The sequence below is a fragment of the Panulirus ornatus genome, chromosome 23 (genome assembly GCF_036320965.1).
Source record: "Panulirus ornatus isolate Po-2019 chromosome 23, ASM3632096v1, whole genome shotgun sequence".
NCBI lineage: Eukaryota > Metazoa > Arthropoda > Malacostraca > Decapoda > Palinuridae > Panulirus > Panulirus ornatus.
Window position 1 is genome coordinate 24,981,483 of NC_092246.1, and position 23,094 is coordinate 25,004,576.

Consider the following 23,094-nt stretch of genomic DNA (forward strand, 5'->3'; position numbering starts at 1 on the left):
CGTCCACGCCTTTCAGGAACTCTGTAGCCTGGGCGGTGTATTAAACTAACTAAAAAGTGGGTTTCATTTGTCTTTATAAATTGATTGGTTTATTATTGCTTAATACATATGTGTCAATAATAAGCATAAGACAATGTTTACTTTTACGATATGTAGAGGAAAATGTATGTATGTTTGATTTATTCACGTTGTTTTGAAGGTTGTTCATGTCGCCAATATATTCTGTTTTGTCTTTCCAGCTGTAAGGAACGATTAACGTTTGATAACGATTGCAATAAGATATTTGAATGGTTGATTGTGTTTGATTATGTATATTGTTTTCATGATGTATTGAATGTCGAACCTCCCACAACAACGCATCAGTGTGATACGAAAGGAGAGTCGTCAGTGAAGAGAGAGAAGTTAATAATTTCAGTATCGGCCAACTTTACCGCTGACGAATGATGGAGTGTATCAATATCCTGCTTACGAGAAGGACAGGCAGGAGTGTTCATGCAAATATCGTATTATAACGGGGAAATCGTGTGGCATAATTGTAACCTATTTGCAGAATTGATATCACCAGTGTTCAGTTAAGAATATATCTTGCTGCTCAGATACTTAACCGTACTACTGCAGCACTTGGTTCAGTGGTTTGCATTAACCACTTGCAGCCTTCACCTACCTCGGCTTTATAGATATCACACCCTCTCCAACTGAAATGTCCGAGGTACATTTTGATTGATAGGATAATGAATGAGGATGAATGTCACAGTCGATCATCGTAGAAGTTGATGGTTTGGAAATGATTTTTTTTTTTTTTTATCCACGAAGGATAATGACACTATAATGTATACATTTTTTTATTTTATTTTGCTTTGTCGCTGTCTCCCGCGTTAGCGAGGTAGCGCAAGGAAACAGACGAAAGAATGGCCCAACCCACCCACATACACATGTATATACATACACGTCCACACACGCAAATATACATACCTATACATCTCAACGTATACATATATATACACAGACATATACATATATACACATGTACATAATTCATACTGTCTGCCTTTATAATTTCCATCGCCACCTCGCCACACATGAGATAACAACCCCCTCCCCCCTCATGTGTGCGAGGTAGCGCTAGGAAAAGACAACAAAGGCCACATTCGTTCACACTCAGTCTCTAGCTGTCATGTAATAATGCACCGAAACCACAGCTCCCTTTCCACATCCAGGCCCCACAGAACTTTCCATGGTTTACCCCAGATGCTTCACATGCCCTGGTTCAATCCATTGACAGCACGTCGACCCCGGTATACCACATCGTTCCAATTCACTCTATTCCTTGCACGCCTTTCACCCTCCTGTATGTTCAGGCCCCGATCACTCAAAAGCTTTTTCACTCCATCTTTCCACCTCCAATTTGGTCTCACTTCTCCTAGTTCCCTCCACCTCTGACACATATATCCTCTTGGTCAATCTTTCCTCACTCATTCTCTCCATGTGACCAAACCATTTCAAAACACCCTCTTCTGCTCTCTCAACCACACTCTTTTTATTGCCACACATCTCTCTTACCCTTGCATTACTTACTCGATCAAACCACCTCACACCACATATTGTCCTCAAACATCTCATTTTCAGCACATCCACCCTCCTCCGCACAACTCTATCCATAGCCCACGCCTCGCAACCATATAACATTGGTGGAACCACTATTCCTTCAAACGTACCCATTTTTGCTTTCCGAGATGATGTTCTCGACTTCCACACATTCTTCAAGGCTCCCAGAATTTTCGCCCCCTCCCCCACCCTATGATTCACTTCCGCTTCCATGGTTCCATCCGCTGCCAAATCCACTCCCAGATATCTAAAAACACTTCACTTCCTCCAGTTTTTCTCCATTCAAACTTACCTCCCAATTGACTTGACTCCTCAACCCTACTGTACCTAATAACCTTGCTCTTATTCACGTTTACTCTCAACTTTCTTCTTTCATACACTTTACCAAACTCAGTCACCAGCTTCTGCAGTTTCTCGCATGAATCAGCCACCAGCGCTGTATCATCAGCGAACAACAACTGACTCACTTCCCAAGCTCTCTCATCCACAACAGACTGCATACTCGCCCCTCTTTCCAAAACTCTTGCATTCACCTCCCTAACAACCCCATCCATAAACAAGTTAAACAACCATGGAGACATCACATACCCCTGTCGCAAACCTACATTCACTGAGAACCAATCACTTTCCTCTCTTCCTACACGTACACATGCCTTACATCCTCGATAAAACTTTTCACTGCATCTAACAACTTGCCTCCTACACCATATAGTCTTAATACTTTCCACAGAGCATCTCTATCAACTCTATCATATGCCTTCTCCAGATCCATAAATGTTACATACAAATCCATTTGCTTTTCTAAGTATTTCTCACAAACATTCTTCAAAGCAAACACCTGATCCACACATCCTCTACCACTTCTGAAACCACACTGCTCTTCCCCAATCTGATGCTCTGTACATGCCTTCACCCTCTTAATATATACCACAAATATAGAAAAAAAACATTGTTCTGTTTCACAAGCCTTCAGCATAAAAGTATGGGTATATAGAAAGGAGAAAGTATGGGTAACTTCGGTGGACTTACTGTACCACAAAAGTAATAATGGTTTATATGAAGGAATTGGAAGGAAATATTTCGGTAAAATATGGTAACTGGTTATAAAAGGGATAATTTGTGCTAATATGAAATTTTGCAAAAGAAAAACGTACAAAGATAGACCTGTGTTCCCAATAGTACGAAGCATATTAATTTTCATTAGAATGAGGGTATCACAAAACATCTAAAATGCAGAAGCTTAAACATTTCTGCAGATACGAAAGAAAAGTATATTTATTTCCGTACGTTCTCAACAATGCACTATTGTATGTTTACAAGCAATGGCTTGATACTTTTTTCATCACCATGTAGGTCTTATTTGAGTTGTTTTGATATACATTTTTGCACCGTTTTTGATGTTATTAACAGGTGTTGTATTTGGCAATCATTAAATTCATTTACTGTGAGGCAGACATTATAAGATTGATTTACCTCAATTTGAACCCTATTCTAATAATTGCGTATATTCTCTTTTTTTCATCTTTGTGTGTTTGTTCGCAAGATCCTGTATTTCACTTTACAAAATTATATAAAATATAAACTGACTCTGCATATTACTACCTGTGTTTTCGTTTTCAACGAGTATGACTGAATATATTTCCATGTAGATAGAAATACTCTTGCACATCAGTTTGTTATACTTTGAAAGAATTATCTTAATCTGTAAGACTTGATAACTATATTACATCCATGTACAATGCACTATTGAATTCTTTAAAGACTATAATATATTACTGTCTGTGTTTATATTTTAAGCAGATTTATGACTGCTTGTGATTATATGTGAATTTCGATATGCATGCATGTCACACAGTTACACTTTGATATCCTATTTTGTATTACTGCATGCATGTGTGTACGCATGTACATACAGTCCATCACACGGTGAAAAAAATGTTCTGATATATATTTATCAATACTGTATTGCACCAAATGAATATCACACGATAATTTGTTTCCTTTTATCACAATATTCAAGAATAAGGTGAAATGTAAGAGTATTAGGGAAAGAAATCTAGATTACCATAAATTACCAGCACAAACCGAAGATAGGATCATGACATGTATACATAATTACTAATTCATATCAGCACTAGCAAAGAATTTTGTATAAGTTAACATAATGTCAATTTGTATTAAGTCTTATCATTGTTAAGGCCAAACATAACATTTATACCACACAAAGTACAATAAAGGACTTTATTCCCTGCAGAAATTACGGCAGATTTATATATCTTGCAATTACTTTTAAGGTCCTCGTTTTCTTTGATAGTTAAGCTCTGTTTCCCGTTTTCTAATAGTTCTTGATTCGCCCCCAGATGGCGTTACTGCAAGCATCACAAAAATTAGTATGTCAAATCTGAAATTGCGCTTCTTTATATATGTTTCTTGCTGCTGAGCTCGGCCGCCGTTTTCAGTCTTCTCTGTGTCGGTGCCAAAGACGGATGTGTTCTTACGTTCTGTATTTCAAGTCTGTGTAGCCTGATGTCTCGGTGTCTACTCTTATTTTTGGTAAGTCAGACCTTCCTTAGCACTATGGCAATGTTTCTATGCATTTTCCTTGAGAAGTGAGGCTTTCTTGAGCTTTTATTCGATGTATCAATTCGTAGGAAGGATTGCACAGCTCCTAGTTAGGACGCCATTTTGGTTTCGTTTAGAATGCCATGATCAACACTCTTCTTTCAGCCCTCCTATCTTCCGTTAACCTTCACTGCTTTCTTTGGATTATTCACTTATATTCAAATTTTGTGTGTGTTTATTGAACATATGTGAAGTGCTGTCTGGTAGACATACATGTTTATTGCTTTTTAAGTGTGGAACAATGCTTATAGGGGTGTTTTTCCCTCGGTGAAGTGTTTACAAGGAAGTGTTTTTTAAACTTGGTGCAATTCGTTTTGTTTCCGTGTGCTCAGTGTGAAAAGGTGTGGAACATGGCAGCAATGGTGAATGATGTATAGAGAATGAAATACTTGCATCGGAGTTTATTAGCAGCCAAATCCGAAGTGTCTGTTCGCGGGTAACTATATATGGGTATGGCTAAGTTTTGATAACAATGAAGTAGGCAATATATTTGGAAATATTTCAGACATTATTATAACCTCATTTTCATATTAAAGGTATTACGTAGATTATAAAAGTTATGAAATTAGGCTTATAGGCCATATAGGTTGTTAGTTATATGGTTACTTGCCTCAATTAGCAGTTTAGCTCAACATGGGAATAATGACTACTTAAGTTTTATGTCTGCAGTATACAAACAATAAGAGACCAGCTTTTGAAGCTCCTTTTGCTGGTAAATGATGACATCCGATTGCATTTTGTTTACCCTAGATTTTCACAGAACAAGAATAGTAAGGATAACATTGCTAGTGAGGTTTTTGTCCTCGTAGTTGCCACCCATTTTAAGCAAATATTCAAAGATGGATGATAATAGATTAATCTATAATGTACCCATGACTTCAGCTCTATCATAACCCACAAATAAAGACTGGTAGATGTTATATACAACATGTTGTAATTCAACTTATTCAAAATATGCCGTAATGTGTTCAAGTTGAAATAGAAATTAAGACACCGTTCATTTCCATAATTCCAGTCAAACAACGGGTTGGATATGATGACCTTCCCACCACCGTCGAGGACCACGTCACCCTCAGTCGTCTACTGACATCGCAAGAGGGAGGGAGGAAGCCGTCATGACAGCACTCGTCTTGCCTCAAGGAGGGTTGTACCTCCTTCACGTGGGGTAAACCTTCGTCGGTTCAAGGTGGGTGGTACCTACTTCACGTGCAATTTTGATAGTGGAGTAAACCTTCATCGAGTCAAGGAGGGTGGTACCTCCTTCACGTGCAAGTTTGATAGTGGGGTAAACCTTCGTCGAGTCAAGGAGGGTTGTACCTCCTTCACGTGCAAGTTTGATAGTGAGGTAAACCTTCGTCGAGTCAAGGAGGGTTGTACCTCCTTCACGTGTAAGGTTGATAGTGGGGTAAACCTTCGTCGAGTCAAGGAGGTTTGTACCTCCTTCACGTGCAAGGTTGATAGGGCGATAAACCGTCGAGTCAAGGAGGGTGGTACCTCCTTCACGTGTATGAAAAACATCACAAAAATTAGTATGTCAAAGTCTGAAATTGCGCTTCTTTGTATATGTTTCTTGCTGCTGAGCTCGGCCGCCATTTTTAGTCTTCTCTGTGTCTGTTCCAAAGACTGATGTGTTCTTACGCTCTGTATTTCCAGTCTGTGTTGCCTGATGTCTTGGTGTCTACTCGTTTTTTTTGGTAAGTCAGACTTTCCTTAGCACTAAGGCAATGTTTCTGTGCATTTTTCCTTGACAAGTGGGGCTTGCTTGAGCTTTTATTCGACGTATCAATACGTAGGAAGATTACACAGCTCCTAACTAGGACGCCATTTTGGTTTCGTTTAGAAAGCCATGATCAACACTCTTCTTTCAGCCCTCCTATCTTCCGTTAACCTTCACTGCTTTCTTTGGATTATTCACTTATAATCAAATTTTGTGTGTGTTTATGGAGCATATGCGAAGTGCTGCGTCTGGTAGACATACATATTTATTGCTTTTTAAGTGTGGAACAGCGCTTACAGGGGTGTTTTTCACTCAGTGAAGTGTTTACAAGGAAGTGATTTTTAAACTTAGTGCAATGCGTTCTTATGTTTCAGTGTGCTCAGGACTGGGATCAAAGTAAAGTGTATTATCTTCAGTGGCTCACTCTGATTATTGTTAGAGACCAGCCCCGCAGCAGTCGCAAAGGCGCGGACACCGTTGCTTCGCTGCCAGCGAGCTTCATTGGGTCGTGGGTTCTGAAACTTAGTTCTATCGTTCTAATTTACCTTTCGAAGGGGTCAAAATTGGCAGCCAGCATCTTGAGAGCCCGAACAACAAGCTCTTTTTATTTTGTGGGCCAGTAACCAGTGTTAAGCGGGAGGGTTTCCTCTAGTGCGTCTGCCTAGTTCATAGTTAGACAAAGCTAATGAGATTCGCTGACCCTTGCGTTCTGCTTGGCTTTCAAACCTTAGAATTGGGCTTCGCAAATTCTGGTAAATGTTGGGTTCTTTGCTGTTTTATGATTTGCCAATTTTAGGTGCTTGGTGCCTTAGTTGTGTAAAACGCTTCAATTCTCTAAGACAGTTTCAAAACGGCAAGTTTTGAACATTATTGAGGCCAATAAAACATCGTTATATTCGTCTCACTAATAAAACTTTGCATATATGGAGTTTAGCTAAATAAAATATGAATTCCAAAGGATCAACATGCTCGAATACGTCAGTTAGGCAAGCCATCACTGCTCCGTAGCGGTGGTAGCCATAACTACATGCGCAGCGACATTGCGCAGGACAATGTGCAATCGTTGGTGTTCCGACTCGGTCGCGTGCCAGCTACTGACATGTTCGGAGCTGTAGTCGTTCTTTCAGAGCTAGTTGTTACTGCTCTTCCCTGCGTTGTCGCTACCCTTGCTTTGTTTTGAAGGGTTTTGAAATTTATTGTTCAATATATTTCATGATGTATTGAATGTCGAACCTCCCACAACACACAACAACGCATCAGTGTGATACGAACGAAGTCTTCAGTGAAGAGAAATTGATAATTTCGGTATCGGCCAACTTTATCGCTGACGAATGGAGTGTATCAATATCCTGCTTACGAGAAGGACAGGTAGGAGTGTTCATGCAAATATCGTATTATAACGGGGAAATCGTGTGGCATAATTGTAACCTATTTGCAGAATTGATATCACCAGTGTTCAGTTAAGAATATATCTTGCTGCTCAGATACTTAACCGTACTATTGCAGCACTTGGTTCAGTGGTTTGGATTAACCACTTGCAGCCTTCACGTACCTCAACTTGGTAGATATCACACCCTCTTCAAGTGAAATGTTCGAGGTACATTTTGATTGTTAGGATAATGAATGAGGATGAATGTCACAAGTCGATCATCGTAGAAGTTGATGGTTTGGAAATAAGATTTTTTTTTTTATCCGCGAAGGATAATGACGCTATAATTGTATACATATACCACAAATATAGAAAAAAAAAGAAATTGTTCTGTTTCACAAGCCTTCAGCACAAAATTACGGGTATATATAAAGGAGAAAGTATGGGTAACTTCGGTAGACTTAATGTACCAAAAAAAGTAATAATGGTTTACATGAAGGAATTGGAAGGAAATATTTCGATACATTATGGAAACTGGTTATAAAAGGGATACTTTGTGCCAATATTAAATTTTGCAAAGGAAAAACATACAAAGATAGACCTATTTTCCCAATAGTACGAAGCATATTTTTTTTTATTAGAATGAGGGTATCGCATAACATCTAAAATGCAAAAGCTTAAACATTTTTGCAGATACAAAAGAAAAGTATATTAATTTCCGTACGTTCTCAACAATGCACTATTGTATGTTTACAAGCTATGTCTTTATACTTTTTTCATCACCATGTAGGTCTTATTTGAATTTTGATATAAATTTTTGCACCGTTTTTATCAACAGGTGGTGTATTTGGCAATCATTATATTCATTCACTTTACAGATTGCCAGATATTATAAGATTAATTTACCTCAATTTGAGCCTTATTCTAATAATTAATGTTCTCTTGTTTCATCTTTGTGTGTTTGTTCGCGGTGCTGCGTCTGGTAGACTTACATGTTTATTGCTTTTTAAGTGTGGAACAGCGCTTATAGGGGTGTTTTTCACTCGGTGAAGTTTTTACTAGGAAGTGTTTTTTAAACTTAGTGCAATGCGTTCTTATGATTCCATGTGCTCAGGGCTGGGATCAAAGTAAAGTGAATTATCTTCAGTGGCTCACTCTGATTATTGTTAGAGACCAGCCCCGCAGCAGTCTCAAAGGCGCGGACACCGTTGCTTCGTTGCCAGCGAACTTCATTGGGTCGTGGGTTCTGAAACTTAGTTCCAGCGTTCTAATTTGCCTTTCGAAGGGGCCAAAATTGGCAGCCAGCCTCTTGAGAGCCCGAACAACAAGCACTTTTTATTTTGTGGGCCAGTAACCAGTGGTAAGAGGGAGGGTTTCCTCTAGTGCCCTGCCTAGTTCACAGACAAAGCTAATGAGATTCGCTGACCCTTGCGTTCTGCTTGGCTTTCAAACCTTTGAACTGGGCTTCGCAAATTCTGGTAAATGTTGGGTTCTTTGCTGTTTTATGATTTGCCAATTTTAGGTGCTTGGCGCCTTAGTTGTGTAAAACGCTTCAGTTCTCTAAGTTTAAAAACGGCAAGTTTTGAACATTATTGAGGCCAATAAAACAGTTATATTCGTCTCACTAATAAAACTTTGCATATATGGAGTTTAGCTAAATAAGATATGAATTCCAAAGGATCAACATGCTCGAATACGTCAGTCAGGCAAGCCATCACTGCTCCGTAGCGGTGGTAGCCATAACTACATGCGCAGCGACATTGCGCAGGACAATGTACAATCGTTGGTGTTCCGACTCGGTCGCGTGCCAGCTACTGACATGTTCGGAGCTGTAGTCGTTCTTTCAGAGCTAGTTGTTACTGCTCTTCCCTGCGTTGTCGCTACCCTTGCTTTGTTTTGAAGGGTTTTGAAATTTATTGTTCAATATATTTCATGATGTATTGAATGTCGAACCTCGCACAACAACGCATCAGTGTGATACGAACGAAGAGTCGTCAGTGAAGAGAAATTGATAATTTCGGTATCGGCCAACTTTATCCGCTGACGAATGATGGAGTGTATCAATATCCTGCTTACGAGAAGGACAGGCAGGAGTGTTCATGCAAATATCGTATTATAACGGGGAAATCGTGTGGCATAATTGTAACCTATTTGCAGAATTGATATCACCAGTGTTCAGTTAAGAATATATCTTGCTGCTCAGATACTTAACCGTACTACTGCAGCACTTGGTTCAGTGGTTTGGATTAACCACTTGCAGCCTTCACCTACCTCGGCTTTATAGATGTCACACCCTCTCCAACTGAAATGTTCGAGGTACATTTTGATTGTAGGATAATGAATGAGGATGAATGTCACAAGTCGATCATCGTAGAAGTTGATGGTTTGGAAATAAGATTTTTTTTTTTTATCCGCGAAGGAGAATGACACTATAATTGTATACATGTACCACAAATATAGAAAGAAAAAAAACATTGTTCAGTTTCACAAGCCTTCAGCATAAGATTATGGGTATATGTGAAGGAGAAAGTATGGGTAACTTTGGTAGACTTACTGTACCAAAAAAGTAATGATTTATATGAAGGAATTGGAAGGAAATATTTCGGTACAATATGGAAACAGTGGTTATAAAAGGGATACTTTGTGCTAATATGAAATTTTGCAAAAGAAAAACGTACAAAGATAGACCTGTTTTCCCAATAGTACGAAGCATATCTTTATTAGAATGAAGGTATCGCATAACATCTAAAATGCAGAAGCTTAAACATTTTTTTTCCAGATACAAAAAAGTATATTAATTTCCGTAAGTTCTCAAAAATGCACGATTTTGTTTACAAGCAATGACTTTATACTTTTTTCATCACCATGTAGGTCTTATTTGAGTTTTTGATTTCAATTTTTGCACCGTTTTTGATGTTAACAGGTGTTGTATTTGGCATTCATTTTATTCATTCACTTTACTCTCAGGCAAACATTTTAAGATTAATTTACCTCAATTTGAGCCATATTCTAATAATTGCATATGTTCTCTTGTTTCATCTTTGTGTGTTCGCAAGATCCTGTATTCGCTTTAAAAAATTATATGAAATATTAACTGTGCATATTACTGCATGTATTTTCGTTTTCAACGAGTATGACTGAATATATTCAAATTTAGTGTGTTTATTGAACATATGTGAAGTGCTGTCTGGTAGACATACATTTTTATTCCTTAAGTGTGGAACAGTGCTTATAGAGGTGTTTTTCACTCGGTGAAGTGTTTACAAGGAAGTGTTTTTTAAACTTAGTGCAATGCGTTCTTATGTTTCCGTGTGCTCAGGGCTGGGATCAAAGTAGTGTATTACCTTCAGTGGCTCAATCTGAACATTGTTAGAGACCAGCCCCGTCGCTGTCGCAAAGGCGCGGACACCGTTGCTTCGTTGCCAGCGAACTTCATTGGATCGTGGGTTCTGAACCTTGGTTCTACCGTTCTAATTTGCGTTTCGAAGGGGCCAAAATTGGCAGCCAGCCTCTTGAGAGCCCGAACAACAAGCCTTTTTCATTTTGTGGGCCAGTAACCAGTGTTAAGCGGGAGGGTTTCCTCTAGTGCGTCTGCCTAGTTCATAGTTAGACAAAGCTAATGAGATTCGCTGACCCTTGCGTTCTGCTTGGCTTTCAAACCTTAGAATTGGGCTTCGCAAATTCTGGTAAATGTTGGGTTCTTTGCTGTTTTATGATTTGCCAATTTTAGGTGCTTGGCGCCTTATTTGTGTAAAACGCTTCAATTCTCTAAGAGTTTCAAAACGGCAAGTTTTGAACATTATTGAGGCCAATAAAACATCCTTATATTCGTCTCGCTAATAAAACTTTGCATATATGGAGTTTAGCTAAATAAGACAAGAATTCCAAAGGATCAACATGCTCGAATACGTCAGTTAGGCAAGCCATCACTGCTCCGTAGCGGTGGTAGCCATAACTACATGCGCAGCGACATTGCGCAGGACAATGTGCAATCGTTGATGTTCCGACTCTATCGCGTGCCAGCTACTGACATGTTCGGAGCTGTAGTCGTTCTTTCAAAGCTAGTTGTTACTGCTCTTTCCTGCGTTGTTGCTACCCTTGCTTTGTTTTGAAGGGTTTTTGAAATCTATTGTTCAATGTATTTCATATATTGAAAGTAGAACCTCCCACAACAACGCATCAGTGTGATACGTCAGTGAAGTCGTCAGTGAAGAGAGATTGATAATTTCGGTATCGGCCAACTTTATCGCTGACGAATGATGGAGTGTATCCATATCCTGCTTACGAGAAGGACAGGCAGGAGTGTTCATGCAAATATCGTATTATAACGGAGAAATCGTGTGGCATAATTGTAACCTATTTGCAGAATTAATATCACCAGTGTTCAGTTAAAAATATATCTTGCTGCTCAGATACTTAACCGTACTACTGCAGCACTTGGTTTAGTAGTTTGCATTAACCACTTGCAGCCTTCACCTACCTCAGCTTTATAGATATCACACCCTCTCCAACTGAAATGTCCGAGGTACATTTTGATTGATAATGAATGACGATGAATGTCACAAGTCGATCATCGTGGATGTTGATGGTTTGGAAATAAGATTTTTTCTTTTATCCGCGAAGGATAATGACACTATAATTGTATACATATACCACAAATATAGAAAGAAAAAAAACATTGTTTCACAAGCCTTCAGCATAAGATTATGGGTATATATGAATGAGAAAGTATGGGTAACTTCGGTAGACTTACCGTACCAAAAAAAGTAATAATGGTTTATATGAAGGAATTTGAAGGAAATATTTCGGTACAATATGGAAACAGTGGTTATAAAAGGGATAATTTGTGCTAATGTTAAATTTTGCAAAGGAAAAACGTACAAAGATAGACCTGTTTTCCCAATAGTACGCAGCATATTTTTATTAGAATGAAGGTATCGCATAACATCTAAAATGCAGAAGCTTAAACATTTTTGCAGATACCAAAGAAAGTATATTAATTTCCGTACGTTCTCAACAATGCACTATTGTATGTTTACAAGCAATGTCTTGATACTTTTTTCATCACCATGTAGGTCTTATTTGAATTTTGATATAAATTTTTGCACCGTTTTTGATATTAACATGTTGTATTTGGCAATCATTATATTCATTCACTTTACTGTCAAGCAGACATTATGAGATTAATTTACCTCAATTTGAGCCTTATTCTAATAATATGTTCTCTTGTTTCATCTTTGTGTGTTTGTTCGCAGTGCTGCGTCTGGTAGACTTGCATGTTTATTGCTTTTTAAGTGTGGAACAGCGCTTATAGGGGTGTTTTTCACTCAAAGTGTTTACAAGGAAGTGTTTTTTAAACTTGGTGCAATGCGTTCTTTTGATTCCTTGTGCTCAGGGCTGGGATCAAAGTAAAGTGTATTACCTTCAGTGGCTCACTCTGATTATTGTTAGAGACCAGCCCCGCAGCAGTCGCAAAGGCGCGAACACCGTTGCTTCGTTGCCAGCGAGCTTCATTGGGTCGTGGGTTCTGAACCTTAGTTCTACCGTTCTGATTTGCCTTTCGAAGAGGCCAAAATTGGCAGCCAGCCTCTTGAGAGCCCGAACAACAAGCTTTTTTTCTTTTGTGGGCCAGTAACTAGTGCTAAGCGGGAGGGTTTCTTCTTGTGCGCCTGCCTAGTTCATAGTTAGACGTAGCTAATGAGATTCGCTGACCCTTGCGTTCTGCTTGGCTTTCAAACCTTAGAATTGGGCTTCGCAAATTCTGGTAAATGTTGGATTCTTTGCTGTTTTATGATTTGCCAATTTTAGGTGCTTGGCGGCCTTAGTTGTGTAAAACGCTTCAATTCTCTAAGACTGTTTCAAAACGGCAAGTTTAAACATCGTTATATTCGTCTCGCTAATAAAACTTTGCATATATGGAGTTAAGCTAAATAAAATAAGAATTCCAAAGGATCAACATGCTCGAATGCGTCAGTTAGGCAAGCCATCACTGCTCCGTAGCGGTGGTAGCCATAACTACATGCGCAGCGACATTGCGCAGGACAATATGCAATCGTTGGTGTTCCGACTCTGTCGCGTGCCAGCTACTGACATGTTCGGAGCTGTAGTCGTTCTTTCAGAGCTAGTTGTTACTGCTCTTCCCTGCGTTGTCGCTACCCTTGCTTTTTGAAAGTTTTTTAGAATTTGTTCAATATATTTCATGATGTATTGAATGTCGAACCTCGCACAACAACGCATCAGTGATACGAACAAAGAGGCGTCAGTGAAGAGAGACTGATAATTTCGGTATCGGCCAACTTTACCGCTGACGAATGATGGAGTGTATCAATATCCTGCTTACGAGAAGGACAGGCAGGAGTGTTCATGCAAATATCGTATCATAACGGAGAAATTCTGTGGCATAATTGTAACCTATTTGCAGAATTATCACCAGTGTTCAGTAAAAATATATATCTTGCTGCTCAGATACTTAACCGTACTACTGCAGCACTTGGTTTAGTGGTTTGCATTAACCACTTGCAGCCTTCACCTACCTCAGCTTTATAGATATCACACCCTCTCCAACTGAAATGTCCGAGGTACATTTTGACTGATAGAATAATGAATGAGGATGAATGTCACAAGTCGATCATCGTGGAAGTTGATGGTTTGGAAATAAGATTATTTTATCCGCGCAGGATAATGACATTATAATTGTATGCATATACCACAAATATAGAAAGAAAAAAAACATTCAGTTTCACAAGCCTTCAGCATAAGATTATGGGTATATATGAATGAGAATGTATGGGTAACTTCGGTAGACTTACCGTACCAAAAAAAGTAATAATGGTTTACATGAAGGAATTGGAAGGAAATTTTTCGGTACAATATGGAAACAGTGGCTATAAAAGGGATAATTTGTACTAATGTTAAATTTTGCAAAGGAAAAACGTACAAAGATAGACCTGTTTTCCCAATAGTACAAAGCATATTTTTATTAGAATGAAGATATAGCATAACATCTAAAATGCAGAAGCTTAAACATTTTTTTTGGAGATACCAAAGAAAAGTATATTAATTTCCGTAAGTTCTCAAAAATGCACGATTGTATGTTTACAAGCAATGGCTTTATACTTTTTTCATCACCATGTAGGTCTTATTTGAGTTTTTGATATCAATTTTTGCATCGTTTTCGATGTTATGAACATGTGTTGTATTTGGCAATCATTTTATTAATTCACTTTACTCTCAGGCAAACATTATAAGATTAATTTACCTCAATTTGAGCCTTATTCTAATAACTGCATATGTTCTCTTGTCTCATCTTTGTGTTTGTTCGCAAGATCCTGTATTTTGCTTTAAAAAATTATATGAAATATTAACTGACTCTGCATATTACTGCATGTATTTTCGTTTTCAACGAGTATGACTGAATATATTCAAATTTAGTGTGTGTTTATTGAACATATGTTAAGTGCTGTGTCTGGTAGACATGCATGTTTATTCCTTTTTAAGTGTGGAACAGTGCTTATAGAGGTGTTTTTCACTCGGTGAAGTGTTTACAAGGAAGTGTTTTTTAAACTTAGTGCAATGCGTTATGTTTCCGTGTGCTCAGGGCTGGGATCAAAGTAGTGCATTACCTTCAGTGGTTCAATCTGAACATTGCTAGAGACCAGCCCCGGAGCAGTCGCAAAGGCGCGGACACTATTGCTTCGTTGCCAGCGAACTTCATTGGATCGTGGTTCTGAACCTTAGTTCTATCGTTCTAATTTGCCTTTCGAAGGGGCCAAAATTGGCAGCCAGCCTCTTGAGAGCCCGAACAACAAGCTCTTTTCATTTTGTGGGCCAGTAACCATTGTTAAGCGGGAGGGTGTCCTCTAGTGCGTCTGCCTAGTTCATAGTTAGACAAAGCTAATGAGATTCGCTGACCCTTGCGTTCTGCTTGGCTTTCAAACCTTAGAATTGGGCTTCGCAAATTCTGGTAAATGTTGGGTTCTTTGCTGTTTTATGATTTGCCAATTTTAGGTGCTTGGCGGCCTTAGTTGTGTAAAACGCTTCAATTCTCTGTTTCAAAACAGCAGGTTTTGAACATTATTGAGGCCAATAAAACATCGTTATATTCGTCTCACTAATATAACCTTGCATATATGGAGTTTAGCTAAAAGAAAATAAGAATTCCAAAGGATCAACATGCTCGAATACGTTAGTTAGGCAAGCCATCACTGCTCCCTTGCGGTGGTAGCCATAACTACATGCGCAGCGACATTGCGCAGGACAATGTGCAATCGTTGGTGTTCCGACTCTGTCGCGTGCCAGCTACTGACATGTTCGGAGCTGTAGTCGTTCTTTCAAAGCTGGTTGTTACTGCTCCTCCCTACGTTGTCGCTACCCTTGCCTTGTTTTGAAAGGTTTTTGAAAGTTATCGTTCATCAATATATTTCATAAGGTTGTTTTATGCAGAATAGATCTTTTATTGACCGTAAACGATGATGACCAGCGATCAGTCAGTTATTTCCATGGCCCGGTGGGCAGCTTCCGGGAAACCAAAGTCTTTGGGTTCCGGGGGAAGTATGGTTGCAAAACTGAATCTTAAAGGAACTGGCGGAAGGAAACCACCAGGAGTGGAGCCTGCGGCTTAATTTGACTCAACACGGGGAAACTCGCCAGGCCCAGACACAGGAAGGATTGACAGATTGAGTGCTCGTTCTCGATTCGGTAAAACTCAAACAACGACACGCGGCTATCTTTCGGGTAATTGTTTCTCTGTATTATCCCATGGAACATACACATCAATGTATGCATGCCATCGGATTCTTTTTTGTTGCCTTCGTTTTTGACTCGTTGAGGAGGAGGTTGCATTGAAAGAGGCTGCTGCTGCATTGGGGCAGTTCACTAATACTAAGATTAGCACGCGCAAGGCCAAGCGACATGATGTATGTACTTGCCGAGGTAGAAACTCTGGTCCCCCCGTACTTTCACAAACCTTCTTAAGCAAACGACCGACCGACCTCACCTCACCTCAAACAAATCGGCCATGATTTATTCACTTTCTGTCCATCAACTTCTATGCCTCTATGGTAACATAATTCAACTTTATATTGTTTTTGCACACACGTGACAAGTATTTGCAACGCCCAATAATTGCGATATAACCATTGGAGAACAACAAACAGTTCATTTGCTGCTCGCTCAGAAGACTCCTTTTCGTTACTGTCGTCGCCCAAGAGAGGCATTTGCTCTTGGCGCGCCGAAGGAGTCAGAATCCGTGGGTAGATATAGGAAAAAAAGAGGAATTCCCTCTTTGGGGACTCCTTCGGAGAAGACTAAGAACGATTCCCATGACATGCAAAAATGTGCTACATTGAAGGCGACGGGGGAAGGCAGGCTGCGCTCACACTAGGAAGAGCCTTACACGACTAATTAGTTCCACGTTGAGACGTCATCACCCCGTGTTTCAGCACTTATTGCTATTCACACTGCTGCACTACTCTGATTTATCCTCTGACCGACCCACATGCACCGCCCCTAAGTGCATGGCTTGTCTTTGGGTCTGGCCAACACCAACAACAGTAGGTTTCAAGACCGTAATCATCATCATAGAATCAATGCATGGCTTATCCTCTGACCGACCCACATGTACCGCCCCTAAGTGCATGGTTTGTCTTTGGGTCTGGCCAACAACAGTAGGTTTCAAGACCGTAATCATCATCATAGAATCGATGCATGGCTTATCCTCTGACCGGCCCACGAGCACTGCCCCTAAGTGCATCTTCTTTGGTATATGGGCCTGGCCAACAGTTTGGGGTAGAGCAGTAAGACCTATGATCCGCAGAAACGCTCACAGTCAAGCGACATGACATGATGTATGCATGCAGTTGCCGAGGCGGCGAGGTAAAAACTTAGATCTCCCTGTACAATATCAGGCTAGAGTAAAGCTCAACAGGATCTTCTTTCCCCGTTCTTTGGCGAAGGCCCTAAGTTCTCCTGCCTGTGGGTTCGCTAGATAGTAGATAGTGACATTGGGAATCACTTTAACTCGTTCATAAGCGTCGCTATTTAGATGACGAGGCATTTGTTAACAGTACACATACAAAGCAGAGCATGTGCATTGAAGGAGGATGCTTGTACTTACACTTGCATGGTTTAATCTTTGAGACAAGCATATGAATATGCTCATGTAAGACCCGTGAAATGCATGTCTTATCCTGTGACCGACCCACATGCATGCACCCACCCAAATGTGCATACATGCTTTGTCTTTCTGGGTCTGGCCAACACCAACCTGACTTCCTTCTACCACCAAGTCATAATAATCATTTGGGCGGCAGCTGCTGCACCGGTGTAAGACGCTCGAGGCTGGATGACGCCACCGAACCTCTCGTAGCATACATGCACCCACTACAACACCAACCACCACCAGTCAGGCTTGACTGACTGCCTGCTTCGACTGAAGCAGAGGCGCGTGTTAGGTGAGAAAGCGAAGAACCCAAACAACGACACGCGCCTGTGTGGTATCTTTCGGGTAATGGTTTCTCTGCATTACCCCATGGAACATACACACCAATGTATGCATGCCATCGGATTCTTTTTTGTTGCCTTCGTTTTTGACTCGTTGAGGATGAGGTTGCATTGAAGGAGGCTGCTGCGATTTTGGGGCAGTTCAATAATACTACGATTAGCACGAGAAAGGCCAAGCGACATGATGTATGTACTTACTGAGGCTCCGAGGTAGAAACTCAGGTCTCCCCCATACTTTCACAAACCTTAAGCAAACGACCGACCGACCTCGCCTCACCTCAAACAAATCAGCCATGCTTTATTCACTTTCTGTCCATCCACTTCTATGCTTCTATAGTAACAGAATTCAACTTCATATTGCTTTTGCACACACCTGACAAGTATTTGCAACGCCCAAGGATTGCGATATTACCATTGGGGAACAACAAACATTTCATTTGCTGCTCGCTCAGAAGACTCCTTTTCGTTACTGTCGTCGCTCAAGAGAGAGGCATTTGCTCTTGGCGCGCCGAAGGAGTCGGAAGCCGTGGGAAGATGTAGGAAAAAGAGGAATTCCCTCTTTGGGGACTCCCTCGGAGAAGACTAAGAACGATTTCCATGACAACCAAAAATGTGCTGCATTGAAGGCGACGGGGGAAGGCAGGCTGCGCTCACACCAGGAAGAGCCTTACAAGACTTGTTACTTTCATGGTGAGGCGTCGTCTACCACGTGCCGCAGCATGTGCCGTAACGGTTCCATATGGAGAAGGATGTCTTCGAAAAGACCAAGGATATCATCCGGCAATCTTCTTAACTTGCTCCGTGTTTCAGCAGCTATTGCTATTCACACTGCTGCACCACTCTCTAATTTATCCTCTGACCGACCCACATGCACCGCCCCTAAGTACATGGTTTGTCTTTGGGTCTAGCCAACAACAGTAGGTTTCAAGATCGTAATCATCATTACAGAATCAATGCATGGCTTATCCTCTGACCGACCCACATGCACCGGCCCTAAGTGCATGGTTTGATACTGGGTCTGCCCAACACCAACAACAGTAGTTTTCAAGACCGCAATCATCATCATAGAATCATTGCATGGCTTATCCTCTGACCGACCCACATGCACCGCCCCTAAGTGCATCTTCTTTGGGTCTGGCCAACACCAACAGCAGCTTGGGGTAGAAAACCAAGACCTACGATTCGCAGAAACGCGCACAGTCAAGCGACATGACATGATTCATGCATGCAGTTGCCGAGGCGGCGAGGTAGAAACTTAGATCTCTCGGTACAATATCAAACTAAGGCTCAACAGGATCTTCTTTCCCCCCTCTTTGGCGCAGGCCCTACGTTCTCCTGCCTGTGGGTTCGCTAGATAGTAGATAAGGACATTGGGAATCACTTTAACTCATTCATAAGCGTCACTATTTAGACGACGAGGCATTTGTTAACAGTACGCATACTAAGCAGAGCATGTGTATTGAAGGAGGATGCTTGTACTTACACTTGCATGGCTTAATCTTTGAGACAAGCATATGAGTATGCTCATGCACGGCCCGTGAAATGCATGGCTTATCCTGTGACCGACCCGCATGCACCCCGCCCCAAAGATGCATGAATGTTTTGTCTCTGGGTCTGGCCAACACCAGCCTCACCAGCTTGACTTGCTACTACCACCAAGAGTCATCATAATCATTTGGGCGGCTGCTGCTGCACCGATGTAAGACGCTCGAGGCTGAATGACCCCGCCGAACCTCTCGCAGCATACATGCACCCACTGCAACACCAACCACCACCAGTCAGGCTTGACTGACTGCCCGCTTCGACTGAGGCAGAGGAGCGTGTTCGGTGAGAAAGCGAAAAACTCAACGACACGCGCCTATGTGTGGTTTTGCTACCTCTGTATTATCCCATGGAACATACACACCAATGTATGCATGCCATCGGATTCTTTTTTGTTGCTTTCCTTTTTGACTTGTTCAGGAGGGGGAGGTTGCATTGAAGGAGGCTGCTGCTGCATTGGAGCAGTTTACTGATACTACGATTCGCACCTGCAAGGCCAAGCGACATGATGTATGTACTTGCCGAGGTAGAAACTCGGGTCCCCCCGTACTTTCACAAACCTTCTTAAGCAAACGACCGTCCGACCGACCTCAACTCGCCTCAAACAAATAAGCCATGCTTTATTCACTTTCTGTCCATCAACTTCTATGCCTCTATAGTAACATAATTCAACTTCATATTGCTTTTGCACACACGTGACAAGTATTGCAATGCTCAAGGAGTGTGATATTAGCATTGGAGAACAACAAACATTTAATTTGCTGCTCGCTCAGAAGACTCCTTTTTGTTACGGTCGTCGCTCAAGAAAGAGGCATATGCTCTTGGCGCGCCGAAGGAGTCAGAAGTCGTGTGTAGATATTGGAAAAAAGAGGAATTCCCTCTATGGGGACTCCTTCGGAGAAGACTAAGAACGACTCTCATGACGTCCAAATATGTGCTGCAGTGAAGGCGACGGGGTAAGGCAGGCCGCACTCGCACCAGGAAAAGACTTACAAGACTTATTACTTCCGCAGTCAGGCGTCGTCCACCCCGTCCCTCAGCAAATGTTCCGTTAAGGTTCCATACGGAGAAGGTCTTCAAAAAGAGAGAACAATGATGTCATTAGACTGGGTCTAATGGCACTGAAGAAGGCTCCTGAAGCTTCGTCGGTGGCATTGGGTTCGAACACAAATACTAAGATTCGCACGCACACGGCCAAGCCACATGTACATGTACTTGCCGAGGCGCAAGTACATGTACATGTGGCCGTCATCTCGCAAACCAATAATGTCTTCGAAAAGACCAAGCTACCTAGTTAGGTTTGCATTTGGCGGATATTTTCTCGACGTCGACCACTTCTTCTTGGCGTTGAGTACTAGGCAAGTAGCGTAGGGCCAGGCGGTACACGTTACCTATGGACCATCGAACGCTCCTCCGACACATTTGCCTCTTTAGAACGTCCTCGGATCTATTAGAGAGCAATTACCATGAAACCAAGAAAGGCGATCCATTGAAGGCAACGGAGGCAGGCAGGTCGCACTGACACCAGGAAAAGCCTTACAAGACTTCTTATTACTTCCGCAGTCAGGCGTCGTCTACCCCGTCCCAAAGCAAATGATCCATGACTGTTCAATATGGAGAAGGTCTTCAAAAAGAGACAACAATGATGTCATTAGACTGGGTCTAATGGCATTGAAGAAGGCTCCTGCTGCTTTTTCGGCGGCATTGGGGTCGAACACTTATACTACGATTCGCACGCGCACGGCCAAGCGACATGATGCATGTACTTGCCGAGTCGCAGAGGTAGAAACTTAGGTTACCCCGTACCATCATCTCGCAAACCAATAATGTCTTCGAAAAGACCAAGCTACCTAGATAGGTTTGAATTTGGCGGAAATTTTCTCGACGTCGACCACTTCTTGGCGTTGAGTATTAGGCAAGTAGCGTAGGGCCAGGCGCTACACATTACCTATGGACCATCGATCGCTCCTCCGATACATGTGGCCCTTTAGAACGTCCTGGGAACTATTAGAGAGCGATTCCCATGAAACCAAGAAAGGCGTTGCTTGAAAGACGACGGAGGAAGGGAGGCTGCACTACAGGAAAAGCCTTACAAGACTTAGTACTTTGCAGTCAGACGTCGTGTACCCCGTCCCACAGCAAATGTTCTGCTAAGGCTCCATGCGGAGAAGGTCTTCAAAAAGAGACAACAATGATGTCATTAGACTGGGTCTAATGGCATTGAAGAAGGCTCCTGCTGCTTCTTCGGCGGCATTGGGTCTAACACTAATACTACGATTCCCACGCGCACGGCCAAGCGACATGGTGCATGTACTTGCCGAGGCGCAGAGGTAGAATCTTGGGTTTCCCTGTAACCTCATCTCACAAACCAATGTCATCGAAAAGACCAAGCTACCTAGCTAGGTTTGCATTTGGCGGATCTTTTCTCGACGTCGACCACTTCTTCTTGGCATTGAGTACTAGGCAAATAGCGTAGGACTAGGAGGTACACATGACCTATGGACCATCGATCGCTCCTCCGATACATTTGCCCTTTTAGAACGTCCTGGGATCTATTAGAGAGCGATTACCATGAAACCAAGAAAAGCGCTGCATTGAAGGCGACGGGAGAAGGCGGGCCGCACTCACACCAGGAAAAGCCTTACAAGACTTATTACTTACGCAGTCAGGCGCCGTCTACCCCGTCCTACTGCAAATGTTCCGTGACTGTTCCATACGGAGAATGTCTTCAAAAAGACAACAATGATGTCATTGGAATGGGTCTAATGGCATTGAAGAAGGCTCCTGCTGCTTTTTCGGCGGCATTGGGGTCGAACACTAATACTACGATTCGCAAGCGCACGGACAAACGACATGATGCATGTACTTGCCGAGGCGCAGAGGTAGAAACTTAGGTTTCCCCGTACCGTCATCTCACAAACCAATAATTTCTTCGAAAAGACCAAGCTACCTAGATGGGTTTAAATTTGGCGGCACTTTTCTCGACGTCGACCACTTCTTCTTGGCTTTCGAGCACTAGGCAAGTAGCGTAGGGCCAGGCGCTACACATTACCTATGGACCATGGATCGCTCCTCCGATACATTTGCCCCTTTAGAACGTCCTGTGAACTATTAGAGAGCAATTCCCATGAAACCAAGAAAGGCGTTGCATGGAAGGCGACGGGGGAAGGCAGGCCGCACTCACACCAGGAAAAGCCTTACAAGACTTATTACTTCCGCAGTCAGGCGTCGTGTACATCGTGCCACAGAAAATGTTCCGTTAAGGTTCCATACGGAGAAGGTCTTCAAAAAGAGACAACAATGATGTCATTAGACTGGGTCTAATGGCATTGAAGAAGGCTCCTGCTGCTTCTTCGGTGGCATTGGGGTCGAACACAAATACGACGATTCGCACGCGCACGACCAAGTAACATGATGCATATACTTGCCGAGGCGCAGAGGTAGAAACTTAGGTTTCCACGTACCGCCATCTCGCAAACCAATAATGTCTTCGAAAAGACCAAGCTACCTAGCTAGGTTTGCATTTGACGGAACTTTTCTCGATGTCGACCACTTCTTCTTGGCGTTGAGTAGAAGGCAAATAGCGTATGGCCAGGCGGTACACATTACCTATGGACCATCGATCGCTCCTTCGATACATTTGCCCCTTTAGAACGTCCTGGGATATATTAGAGAACAATTACCATGAAACCAAGAAAGGCGCTGCATGGAAGGCGACGGAGTAAGGCACGCCGCACTC

The 23,094-nt window shown here is 41.9% G+C and overlaps 1 long non-coding RNA gene across 1 annotated transcript; it reads left to right on the forward strand.

Moving 5' to 3' along the window:
- The first annotated feature begins 4,080 nt into the window (after positions 1 to 4,080).
- Positions 4,081 to 11,361, forward strand: LOC139756941 (uncharacterized). The gene is made up of 2 exons (XR_011714466.1): positions 4,081 to 4,158; positions 5,243 to 11,361. It is a non-coding gene; the product is annotated as an uncharacterized lncRNA (long non-coding RNA).
- Positions 11,362 to 23,094: the final 11,733 nt, after the last annotated feature.